This window comes from Mobula birostris, chromosome 5 (genome assembly GCF_030028105.1).
Source record: "Mobula birostris isolate sMobBir1 chromosome 5, sMobBir1.hap1, whole genome shotgun sequence".
NCBI lineage: Eukaryota > Metazoa > Chordata > Chondrichthyes > Myliobatiformes > Myliobatidae > Mobula > Mobula birostris.
Window position 1 is genome coordinate 191,429,949 of NC_092374.1, and position 12,242 is coordinate 191,442,190.

Consider the following 12,242-nt stretch of genomic DNA (forward strand, 5'->3'; position numbering starts at 1 on the left):
CGCGCTCTCCGCCGGCACGCGGCGGGCTGGTGGCTGGCTGACGTCTATTCCGTGCGCGCGGGCTCCGCGCCGGGCAGGAGCAGGAAGAGGGGGTGGCGAGCCGGGGAAGGCATGGGGGAGAGGGTGAGTAACCATGGAAACGGGCGGGTAGGGTGGGGGAGCAAAGGGTGTGGGAGGCGGCCCCGTCGCCATGGAGACACGGCCTGGTCACAACCGGGAGGGATCACCGCCTGAGCCGCTATGAGGGAGAGGAGGTTGTGACTGAGGCTGTAATTTATTTATTAATATGCACGGGGAGGATGGGGTGTGTGTGGAATATCACACTAATGTACTCGGGGAGTGATTCAAAATCAGTTCATCAGCATGGAGTCAACGTCAATATAAACACTGCCAGACAGTGGTTCAGAATCTATGTAAATAACTGGGAGACATTGGTTCCAAATCAGCATGGACACCAGGAGTCAGTGATTCCAAATCAGCGTAGATGCTGGGATACGGTGATTTCAAATCAGTGTGGACACTGGGTGACAATGATTTCAAAACAGTGGAAATGGGAGACAGTGATTTCAAATCAGTGTGGACACTGAGAGACTGGTTCCCAATCAGCGTAGAGACTGGGAAGCAATGATTTCAAATCAGTGTGGGGAGGGGGAGAGAGTGAATCCAAATAATTCTGGACACAGGGAACCAGTCAGTAATTCCTTCAATCTAGACAACCAAGGTAGAGGAAATGGAAATAGGAGATCTTTGTGATGGTGCTGATTGAGTTCAGAGTGCTTGGTGAGATAGTTTGGTGATTGAATGGAAGTGGAGATGGGAGACCGTGAGCCCAGCTGTGTTTGTACAGGGACTGAGCAGGCAGTTCACAGCCACGTTGTCAGGATGCACGATATGGAGTTGGTGGTTAGAGTTGGCCCCAGCTGCGAGCAGGGAGATCTGGGAGGTTGGAGTTAGGGTCAAAGAGGAAAGATTGTAGAGAGGAATGATTACTAAGCACTGGTGGCAGGTTTTCTGATACTGATTTCAAAGGTTCAGGGACTTTTGAAGTTGTCAGTGAATGTCAATTCCCAGAGGTCCTTGTCATTGAAGTTTCTTCCCCAAAACACTATCTTCCTTTCAGATTCTTTCTTCAGCCCATTTATCTCTTCTGCCTATCATCTCTCAGCTCCATCCCCCTCTGCTCCATCCAACGCACGTATCACCTGCCAGCTTGTACTCCTTCCCTTGTGGATGCTAAGGATTGGTCACTATTTTGGGTCGAGACCCTTCATCTTGTCTGAAATGTTGACTGTCCACTTCCCTCTAAAGATTCTACTCAAGTCTAGATTCCCCCAGAAGTTTTTTTATTTTGCATTTTAATAATGTACCAATGTCAGTGAAACGTTTAATGTTCTTTTAGATATTAAGTCCGCTCTGCCATTCCATCATGATTTACTGTCCCTCTCAACCCCTTTTTTTCTGCCTTCTCCCTGTATCTTTGACACCCATACTAATCAAGAACCTATCAACCTCCACTATAAATATACCCATGTCTTGGTCTCCACAGCCGTTTGTGGCAATGAATTCCACAGATTCAGCACTCTCTGGCTCAAGAAATTCCTCCTTGTCTTTGTTCGAAAGCAACGTCCTCCAATTCTGACGCTGTGCTGTCCTAGATAATGGGCCTAGACTCCCCCACTTTAGGAAACATCTTCTCTACCTCCAACTATAGGCCTTTCAATATTCTATTAAGTTCCAATGAGATTCCCCCCCCCCCCCCCAGTTCTTTTATTCATTCAACCTTTGGTTGTAGGTTCATATTTCCACGTTTGGGTAAACAACTTTCTTATTAATTTCTTAAGGAGTATCTTTTAAATAAAGACATTCATCAAAATCACTGAGCATTTTATAGACCTCCAGACACTTTCTCAAGGTCCAAGGTCTTTGCAGCCTTCCTCTGTCTGTATGCTCTTATATCTTAGTAGTTCTCTTCTCCAGTGTCTTTAATTCTTTTCATAATATTTGCTTCAATTTGAATGAATGTCTTAAGGTTATTACAAAGCACTGACAGCTTTAGAGGGAGTTTTCTAAGCAGGTCTGGGTTTTTCATCAACGGTACAGCCGTCTGAGGAGATCTGAATTCTTTATCAACGGTACGGCCGTCTGAGGAGATCTGGGCTTTTTTATCAACGGTATGGCCGTCTGAGGAGATCTGGGCTCTGTCATCAGTATGGCCGTCTGAGGAGATCTGGGCTCTGTCATCAGTATGGCTGTCTGAGGAGATCTGGGCTCTCTATCAACGATACGGCCGTCTGAGGAGATCTGGGCTCTCTGTCAACGGTACGGCTTTCTGAGGAGATCTGGGCTGTCTATCAACAGTACAGCTGTCTGAGGAGATCTGGGCTGTCTAGCAATGGTACGGCTGTCTGAGGAGATCTGAATTCTTTATCAACGGTATGGCCGTCTGAGGAGATCTGGGCTTTTTTTTATCAATGGTATGGCCGTCTGAGGAGATCTGGGCTCTCTGTCGACGGTACAGCCGTCTGAGGAGATCTGAATTCTTTATCAATGGTACGGCTGTCTGAGGAGATCTGGGCTCTGTCAATGGTACGGATGTCTGAGGAGATCTGGGCTGTCTATCAACGGTACGGCTGTCTGAGGAGATCTGAATTCTTTATCAACGGTACGGCCGTCTGAGGAGATCTGGGCTCTGTCATCAGTATGGCCGTCTGAGGAGATCTGGGCTCTGTCATCAGTATGGCCGTCTGAGGAGATCTGGGCTCTGTCATCAGTATGGCCGTCTGAGGAGATCTGAATTCTTTATCAACGGTACGGCCGTCTGAGGAGATCTGGGTTTTTTATCAACGGTACAGCCGTCTGAGGAGATCTGGGCTCTCTGTCAATGGTACAGCCGTCTGACGAGATCTGGGCTCTCTGTCAACGGTACAGCTGTCTGAGGAGATCTGGGTTTTTTATCAACAGTACGGCCGTCTAAGGAGATCTGGGCTGTCTGTCAATGGTACGGCTGTCTGAGGAGATCTGGGCTCTCTATCAACAATACAGCTGTCTGAGGAGATCTGGGCTCTCTGTCAATGGTACAGCCGTCTGAGGAGATCTGGGCTCTCTGTCAACGGTACAGCTGTCTGAGGAGATCTGGGTTTTTAATCAACAGTACGGCCGTCTGAGGAGATCTGGGCTCTCTGTCAATGGTACAGCCGTCTGAGGAGATCTGGGCTCTCTGTCAACGGTACAGCTGTCTGAGGAGATCTGGGTTTTTAATCAACAGTACGGCCGTCTGAGGAGATCTGGGCTCTGTCATCGGTATGGCCGTCTGAGGAGATCTGGGCTCTCTGTCAACGGTACAGCTGTCTGAGGAGATCTGGGCTGTCTGTCAGTGGTACAGCCATCTGAGGAGATCTGGATTCTCTATCAACGGTACAGTCGTCTGAGGAGATCTGGGCTCTCTGTCAGTGGTACGGTCATCTGAGGAGATCTGGGCTCTCTGTCAATAGTACAGCTGTCTGAGGAGATCTGGGCTCTCTATCAACGGTGCGGCTGCCACTCGGCAATCAGATGCTTGGTGGGGAGGGCCACCAAGGCCCAGTGAGTGTAGGCAGTGTGTCCTACTGGTTTGTTGAGCTCTGTAAGGACTCAGCCCTTGATTTTGCTAAGTTTGTAAAGTGAAACAGGCCCTTTTGCCCACCACAAATCTGGCAACCATCTCTCCTAATCCCATTTACCTGTGCTTGGTCCACCTATGCCTTGACATTTGTTTTTAGTGTTGATTTTTGTGTGTCACATTATCAAGATCTGATGAAGAGCTTGTCTTGCCTACTATTCATAGAGAGCAAATCATTACACAGTGCATTGATTTAGAACAAGGTAAAACAATAATAATTCAGAATATAGCTTAAAAGCTATGCAAAAAGTGCAGTGAGGGAATCGAATAAGCTGCAGGATCATAACGAGTTCATCTGACAAGTGTCTGGTCAGAAGTCTGATAACAGCGGGGCAGAAGCTGGCCTTCAGCCTGGTGGTACAAGCTTTCAGGCTGTAGTTTCATGATGCATCCAGACAGAGTGAGAAATAGACAGTTCTAGCATTCATTGAGCTGTTGTTTAAACCTTGCAAGAGGCTCTGCCTTCAGCCCATGCGCTATGAATTCCAGCCGCCCTCTGGATGAAATATATTCTTCCTCAAATCCCCTGCAGATCTCTTCTTCCTTTGCTCTAAACCTAGTATAAACTATACATTTACTTTGAGTAATGAACTTTATTTCCTGTTGTCATGCATCCTCCCTGTATCTAGTTCACAAGTCATCCAGTGGTCTACTGTCCCTTGGCAGCAATAAAAAACTGCCTTTAATGTCACAAAGTGTAGCAGAGCACCTCACGACACAGACCACAAAAGTGGACAAAAGGACGTAAAATCTAAAACTTGATTAGAGAGTGTGATGTTAAGAATCGTCTTTAAGGAGGAAGTAGGGGGTGTAGTTGGTGAGGGAATATAGTTTGGAGCTTAGCAGCTATGTAACTGAGTGGTTGTAGTCATTGAGGCTGGAACTGAGGCAAACATATCAGGGGTGGGAGGTAGTGAGAGACGTGGATTTTATCACTGCAGGAGTTGGGATGTTACGTTGAAGTTGTATAAGATGTGGGTGAGATCAAATTTGGAGCTTTATGTGCAGTTCTGGTCACATGCAGGAAAGATTGAAAAAGCACAGAGAAAATTTACAAGGATGTTACAGGGAACTGAGGGCCTGAGTTATAGGGAAAGGTTAAATAGTTTGTCACTTTATTGCCTGGAGCATAGGAAAATGAGGGGAGATTTGAAAGAGCTATGCAAAATTTGAAGGGATGCAAACAGTTTTTTTCCCCCACTGAGGTTGGGTGAGACTAGAACTAGAAGTCGTACATTAAGGATGAAAGGTGAAATATTTAAGGGGAGCCTGAGGGGGGAATTTCTTTACTCACAGGGTGGTGAGAGTGTGGAATGAACTGCCAGCAGAAGTGGTAGATGTGGGTTTGACTGCAACATTTCAGAGAAGTTTGGGTGAGTACATGGATGGGAGGAGTAACGGAGGGCTATGGTCCAGGTGCAGGTCAATGGTTTCGCTTGGACTAGATGTGCTGGGGGGCCTGTTTCTGTATTGTAAGGCTCTGTGATTCTATTCAGCTTGTATGGAAGGGAGCAGAAAGCTAACTCCTGGCTTGGTTTCTTGCAGTTACACAGTGAGAGCCCCCCAAGCAACAAGAGAAGGTGTGTGAGGAGATAATCACAGCCAGCTGCTCCCATTCTGCTCCGGACACCTCACTGCAGAGTGAGCAGCTCACATCTCGAGTAGTCAGGGGAGAACCCCTTGGCTTCCGGAGCCAGGGACCAGCCTCCATCCTCGTCCCCCCCCCTCCCAGCTGTAGGTGAGCGGCAGTGCCGTGAGGCAACCGAGCAGCTTGATGGCTGAGGACTGACTGTTCTCCACAGTGCAGGCTGGACCTTGCTGGATAGACTGCGTGGAGCGCGGGTCAGACAAACGCTGGGTGAAGTTAACAGCTCAACCGTTCGATTAATGGAAACCTACTTGGCCGGTGTCTGTTGAAACCATACCAGAAAGAAGCCATCACAGAAGTTCAAAATCACCGCAGACATTCAGGAATTCTATTCTTTTCATCTTGTGGGAGGGATAAAAAAAAAGCAGCCAGCACGGGGAGCCCTGGCTCATGCAACGAACAAACGGAAGCAGAGATTTCCTGTCTGGGGAGGGCCCTCAGCTGAAGTGACACATTTCCTCTTTTGTCAGGGTGACTAGGTTTAAAAAAAACTGGAAGCTGCCAGAGTCCAGTCAGCAAAGAGCAAAGTCAGTGCTGTGCACACGTACAGGGACAAGAATCAGGAGTGCACAGGATCACTGATAACACAGTACGAGCTCGAGAGGATTCTCTCTGCACTTGCTGTTGTCACCTCGTGAGCCTCTCCGGCAGTAACATGTCCAGATAAGATCAAAGTTCACGTTTCCTGGTAAGGCCAACCCTTTATTTTATTCACATAGTGCTTGTTAACAGCTTTTCTGAGGTGGGGTGCTGGGCGGGTGTTGGAAACTGCTTGTCGAATTCTGAAGGAGTCACTCAGTGCTGGTGTGGCTGTGAAAGTGTGTGTGTGCGCGTATGTATGTATGCGTGTGCGCACATGCTGGAAATGTACTAGTAAAAAGCTAACCTGTCGATATCTTCTTTTGCGTTGAAAACTTCCTTTCCTGGTTTTAAACAAGAATGCCCTCGATGGTCTGGATGCTAAACTGGGGATCAATGAAAGCCGTTTGTTACAGTGGGGAATTGTTTATCGTGTTGGTTCTTTCAGAGCTCTTGGGGGGAAATGCAGTTTTCTTCTATGTGCACTCTATAGTGCCGGGACCACTTAGCCAAGAGAGTGTTCCAGGTGTCTGCAACTCTTTTTTTTAAAAAAAAAGCCCCTCTCAAATTTCAGTCCTATTTCCTGAAAAGGCTGGCACATTCTGAACTTTGTGTTGCTGTCAGCAGTCAGCAGCGTGGCAGGGGATTGGTTTCATCTGCGGAAAGAACCTGCCCTGACCAATTTCTTGGATTCGCTGTCGTGCTCATAATCTTGTCCTCGGTCGTATACTGCCATTTCGTCCTCTGGCTAAAAGTTAGTGTGGTCAAAATACCTCCTCTGACCTGTGCTGTGAATGGGTGACACAGTAACATTTGTGCACCGAGTTTCACTTCTGGTGTTTGATTCTATTCCAGTGGCCTTCCCCTCTCTGCTAGCTGTCTGGGCCGCTGTGTTGTACCTCTGCCGCCCTCAAACCTTGCAATCTTGCACAAATCCCGTGGAACAATCGCAGGCCATTTAGCTTATCACCAAAAAAAAACCTGACAAACTTCTGTAGTTATCCTAACCGTTTGTATCACAGCTTGGCATGGTGAGGAATAGAAAAGATTACAGAAACTGGTGGATACGGCCAAGTCCATCAGAAACAAGACCCTTCCCACCATTCAGTGTAGATAGATAGATATACTTTATTGATCCTGAGGGAAATTGGGTTTCGTTACAGCCGCACCAACCAAGAATAGAGCGTAAGTATAGCAATACAAAAAACCCCAACAATCAAACACCAAAATGCAAACTATGCCAGATGGAAAATAAGTCCAGGACCAGTCTATTGTCTCAGGGTGTCTGACCCTCCACGGGAGGAGCTGCAAAATCGATGCCAACAGTAAAAAGTTCAATATCCGGTCTACAAACACGTTCCTCGATCGTAATATGACCCGGATTGCATCATCTGTTGTTAACCAGAACAGTAAGCACCCAACTCCTTTACGCTTACCGCTCTCAGTGCACCTCCGGTCAGCCCGAACGGTCTGGAAGCCGTCCATGGAGAAGTTTTGATCGGGTATGTCCTCGTGCAGCCTCGTTCCAGTGAAACACATAACACTGCACTCCCGAAATGTTCTCTGACGCCTGGCTAGCGCCGTGAACTGGTCCATTTTATTACCCACCGAACTCCTCTTCTCCATAAGTCTCTGTTGTCTTGACCCGGTCCTCTTTCCTCGACTTTGTGATCCCCCTCTGCATCCTCTGTGTGTTTTCCTCCAGATTTCAGCAGGGGTGTCCGCCGCTCTACTCGCTAAACCGGCCGGCTTTAGCGGAAGCAGCTGGTCCCTGGAATGAACAATGCGACCATGCTTCTGTCCCGTGTGTTGGGATGTAACTATTTCCAGTGCTAAAAACCCAAATAAAACTCTCTCTACCAGCATGTTAGAGAGGGTGCAGATTCGACGTGTTACTGTGGGAAAAAAAATTCAAAAAATAACGTAAGTTAAAAAGTAAGAAGAAAAAAGTAAGAATCCGATCGGAACGGCTGTAACAGGCTGCATGCGCGACTGGCGCATGCGCAGTTATTTACATGGACCCCCCCCATCCAGGCCATGCTCTCTTCTCACTACTACCATTGGGCAGGAGATACAGGAAGCTTTGATTCCACACCACTAGGATCAGGAACAGTTATTACCCTATAGCTTTCAGGCTTCATTCACCACAACCCTACCTGTAGATTCACTGTCAAAGACTCTTTACAGCTCATGATCACAATATTTATTTACACAGTGTCTTTTGCACATTGGTTGTTTGTCGGCCTTTGTCTGTTCACCTCAGTAAATATACTTAAGACAAGGTTGGATAGATTTCAGCATAGTAGGGGGAATTAAGGGTTATGGGGAAAAGGCAAGTAGGTCGAGATGAGTCCATAGCCAGATCAGCCATGATCTTATTGAATGGTGGAGCAGGCTTGACGGGCCAGATGGCCTACTCCTGCTCCTATTTCTTATGTTCTTATATTATGTGTAGTTTTTTTGGTAAGATTCTATTGTATTTTTTTCCTACAAATGCCTGCTAGGAAACAAATCTCAAGGTAGCATATGGTGACAAATACGTACTTCCATCATAAATTTACTTTGACCTTTGAACATTAAGCCCCTGAACATGATCCATCATTTAGTGAGACGATTTGTGACCCAGCTCCACGCACCGGCCTTTTTCCAACAACCAGTGCTCCATGGCATTTTAAGGATCTATGGACAAGGACCCACTTGTTTGTTTGGGTTACCACTGCTTCTTGCTTTTCACTATTTGGACTCTTTCTCATTGCCCAGCAACACGAGAAACTGCAGAGTTGTGAACACGGCCCAGTCCGTCCCACAAACTAGCCTCCCCTCTGTTGACTCAGTCTGCACTCGGTTAGGCAGCCAGAATAATGAAGAACCCCTCCCGCCCCAGCCTTTCTTTCTGTTCCCTTCTTCCCATTTTGCAGAAAATACTAAAACCTAAGAACACGTAACACCAGGCTGAAGGTAAGTTTCTATCCTGCTGTTGAATAACCTATTATAGTATCTCTCAATCTACCTCATCATCCACTCACACTTATCTGTCTCTCTGCACTGCACATTCTCTGTAACTTGATGCAGTCCTTTTTTTTGGTACTACCTCAGTGTACTTGGGTCTGAAATGATACGTCTGAATGGCATACAAGCCAAAGTTTTTCACTGTATCTCTGTAAATATGACAGTAATGAACTCAGTTATCCCTTTAAATCCAAAGTGGAGACCTCACTTCACGTTGCTTTGCCCGTCTATTCATGCTTCCTTGCAGTTGGGCACTTTGATCTACCCTGCTTACAATGCCACCTTCCAAACTTTTTATCTGAAAACTTACTATCCCACCATCTGAGTCCCTGAAAATGCTGGTAACCCTTAGCACAGATTTTTGTCAATTCTGGAGTCTGCTTATATCTACTTATATACACTTAACTGTTTAGTATGTTTCCTAGTGGTCACTGTATGTATATTGTTCAGTGTGTCCCCTGGTGGTTACGATTGTTTGATTGTAGAAAGCTCTGGTAGTTTCTCTGATGCTGTCTTATTTGAATTGAGGATTGCTTGACTCTTATCTGCAAATAAGAATGTCTCTTATCTGTGGGTATAAACAGTGCTGATCGTGTGGCGCTGCCATCTTTTTGCTTCTTCCCTCCCTCCTGCTACTAGGCTCTTCTCCTGTTACTGTCCATTTTAGACTTTCTTTGTTCTATTAATGCTTAATAAAACAAATGTGAAGCAACAGGTTGTGTACCTCTTTCCTGACTTCCGAAAGGACCTTGAACTAAAAACATTGCTACTCTGTTAAGATTCTGATCTGACAGATCAGCAGTCTTAATAGTGGTGATTCAGCTCTAAAGCCTCCTGCTTAAGGCATTTATTACATTCCAAGAGAGTGCTTTGGAGCTCAAGTCCGCCTCGGAGTAATAACTCTTTCATCATATGTGGGGTCAAGAGTGAAAGGCATTTGAGAGAGTGAATGGCCTGTACCAAGTGAAGAACATTAACTGTATTTGTCGCATACATAGAAACATACAGTATAATGCGTCGTTTGCATCAAATCAGATCAGCGAGGATTGTGCTGGGCAGCTTGCAAGTGTCGCCACATTTCTGGTGCCGACATAGCACACACTGGAACTTACACGGGGTTTGGGTGGCTTATATGTGCAGGGCAAGAAAGATAAAGAACCTTGCATTTCCTTGGTGGGTTTCTGAATCTCAAAGCTGTTTTGGTTGTCACACCAGGCAGGACGTGATTGCACAGGGAATGGTGAATTGGTAATTGCTTTATTATTGTCACCTACAGTGGAAAACTTGGTTTTGCGTGCCATCCATACAGATCATTTCATTGCAACAGTGCATGGAGGTAGTGTAAGGGAAAACAATAAAGGTCGCAGTTACAGAGAAAGTGCAGACAGAAAATTAGGTGCAAGGCCATGACAAGGTTGATTGTGAGGTCAAAAGTCCATCTTATCATTACAGTGGACCATTTAATTATCTTATAAGAGCAGGATAGAAGCTGTCCTTGAGCCTGGTGATATGTACTTTCAGACTTTTGTATCTTCTGCCCAGTGGAGGGGGTGGAATAGAGATTGTTTGAGATGGAGGGGTTTTTTGATTACGTTGGCTGCTTTATTGAGGCAGTGAGAAGCATAGACTAGAGTCCACAGAGGGGAGACTGGTTTCCATGATGTGCTGATTTGTATCCACAACTACTACAAATTTCTTGTGGTCTTGGGCAGAGCGGTTGCCAAACCAAACCATTTTGCAGCTGGAAAGGTGCATTGATTACAACTTGGTGTGGGTCAAAGGGGACACAGCAAATTTCTTTAGCCACCTGAGGAAGTGGAGGCATTGGTGAGCTTTCTTGACCATGGTGTCTTCATGGTTGAGCCAGGTCAGACTATTGGTGATATTCACTCCGAGGAATTTGAAGCTCTCAACCTCAGCACTTTTGAGATAAACAGGAGCATGCGCACTGTGCACCAGGGTCCAGGAGGAACGTGGTTTCGTTTTTACTCTGTACTGTACCAGCAGCTTATGGTCGAAATGACAATAAACTTGACTTCCCAAGGTCAATGATGAGTTTGTTTGTTTTGCTGACATTGAAGGAAATGTTATGAGATGTTGGGCTGGGCTGAAAGTGCAGAATAAATTCACAGGACTTTGCTGGAATGGACCATATGGGTATAAAGAGAGAGTGAATACGTGGGTGTTTTTTTTTGGAGCAGAAGGACCCTAACAGAGGGTATACACTATTAGGAGGCTCATAGACAAGAAGGAAGATTGGAAATATTCCCCTGTTGCTGAGGTATCTAAAGCGGGAGGTTATGTTGAGTAAGATGTAAGGGATTGATCGGGAATCTGAGAGGAACCTTTTCACCAAGAATGCACCAGGTGGTAAAGGCAGATCCCTAACATTTAAGAAGAGTATTTAATTCACCAAGGCTTTGAAGACTACGGACCAAGTGCTGGTAAACAGGATTGGTGTAGACGGGTTGACATGGACATGGTGGGCCGTGCTCTATGACTCCATGACGTCACAACGCTGTTCTACGTCAAAGTGTGTGTAGTCCACCTGTGTAGGATTGAGATAGCCAGTGTGATCTCAGAAGGAGTGTGAATATATTTCCTTGGGTTATGCCATTGGAAGGGCAAGTCATGAGGAACGGCATTAGGGCTAGCCTGTTGCACCCACATTTTGCTCCCCCCTCCACCCCAGGTGAATGTAGATCCCAAGCCCGTTACGCAGAGCTGAGGAACCAGCACCACCACTCCCACATCCTAGGTCAAAATTTACTCAAGGATAAGCGTTTGGCTAGAAGACCAGAGAAACTGCAGGTGCTGGAGTTTGGGACAAAAAGTAAACTCAATGCTGGAACATCTCAGCATCAGTTAAATGAAAAAGTGAGTTTCAATGTTTTGTGTCAAGGCCTTGCACCAGGACTGTGAAAGAGGAGGGAAAGGCAGTCAGTACGTGGCAGTACGAGGGAGTGGGACAGAGGCTGCTTGTGATGGGTGGAACCAGATTGGGGGGGGGGTGGAATGATGGGCAGGTGAGAGAGAGAGAGGGACCAAACAGCGAAGGAAACAAGTGAACCAACCTGTGCATGCGTTAGAGAATACCTGGGGAGCGGGTCACCTGATAGTGGAAAATTCAGTGTCCCTGTTTTTGGGTTACAACCTACAGAATGCGAATTGCTATTCTTCCAGTTTGCATTTGGCAAAGCGGTTTCTGTTTGTGAGACTGTGCACAAAAAAAAAATGATGTGACTGCTTAGTTTTAGCAGTGACTACACTATAAATAAAGGCTTGTTCTGTTTTCAGGATGAGCAGCAGTTTCTGTAAGCCGTGCACAGGAACACCTGATTGCAGCTC

At 46.3% G+C, this 12,242-nt stretch overlaps 1 protein-coding gene across 1 annotated transcript in view; it reads left to right on the forward strand.

Annotated features, from left to right (window-relative positions):
- The first annotated feature begins 2 nt into the window (after positions 1-2).
- LOC140198167 (alpha-1,3-mannosyl-glycoprotein 2-beta-N-acetylglucosaminyltransferase-like) overlaps positions 3-12,242 on the forward strand; it is a 46,052-nt gene continuing 33,812 nt past the window's right edge. The window contains exons 1-2 of the mRNA XM_072259157.1: positions 3-123; positions 5,204-5,994. The gene's annotated coding sequence lies outside the window, so the exon portion shown is untranslated. The remainder of the gene's footprint in view (positions 124-5,203; positions 5,995-12,242) is intronic.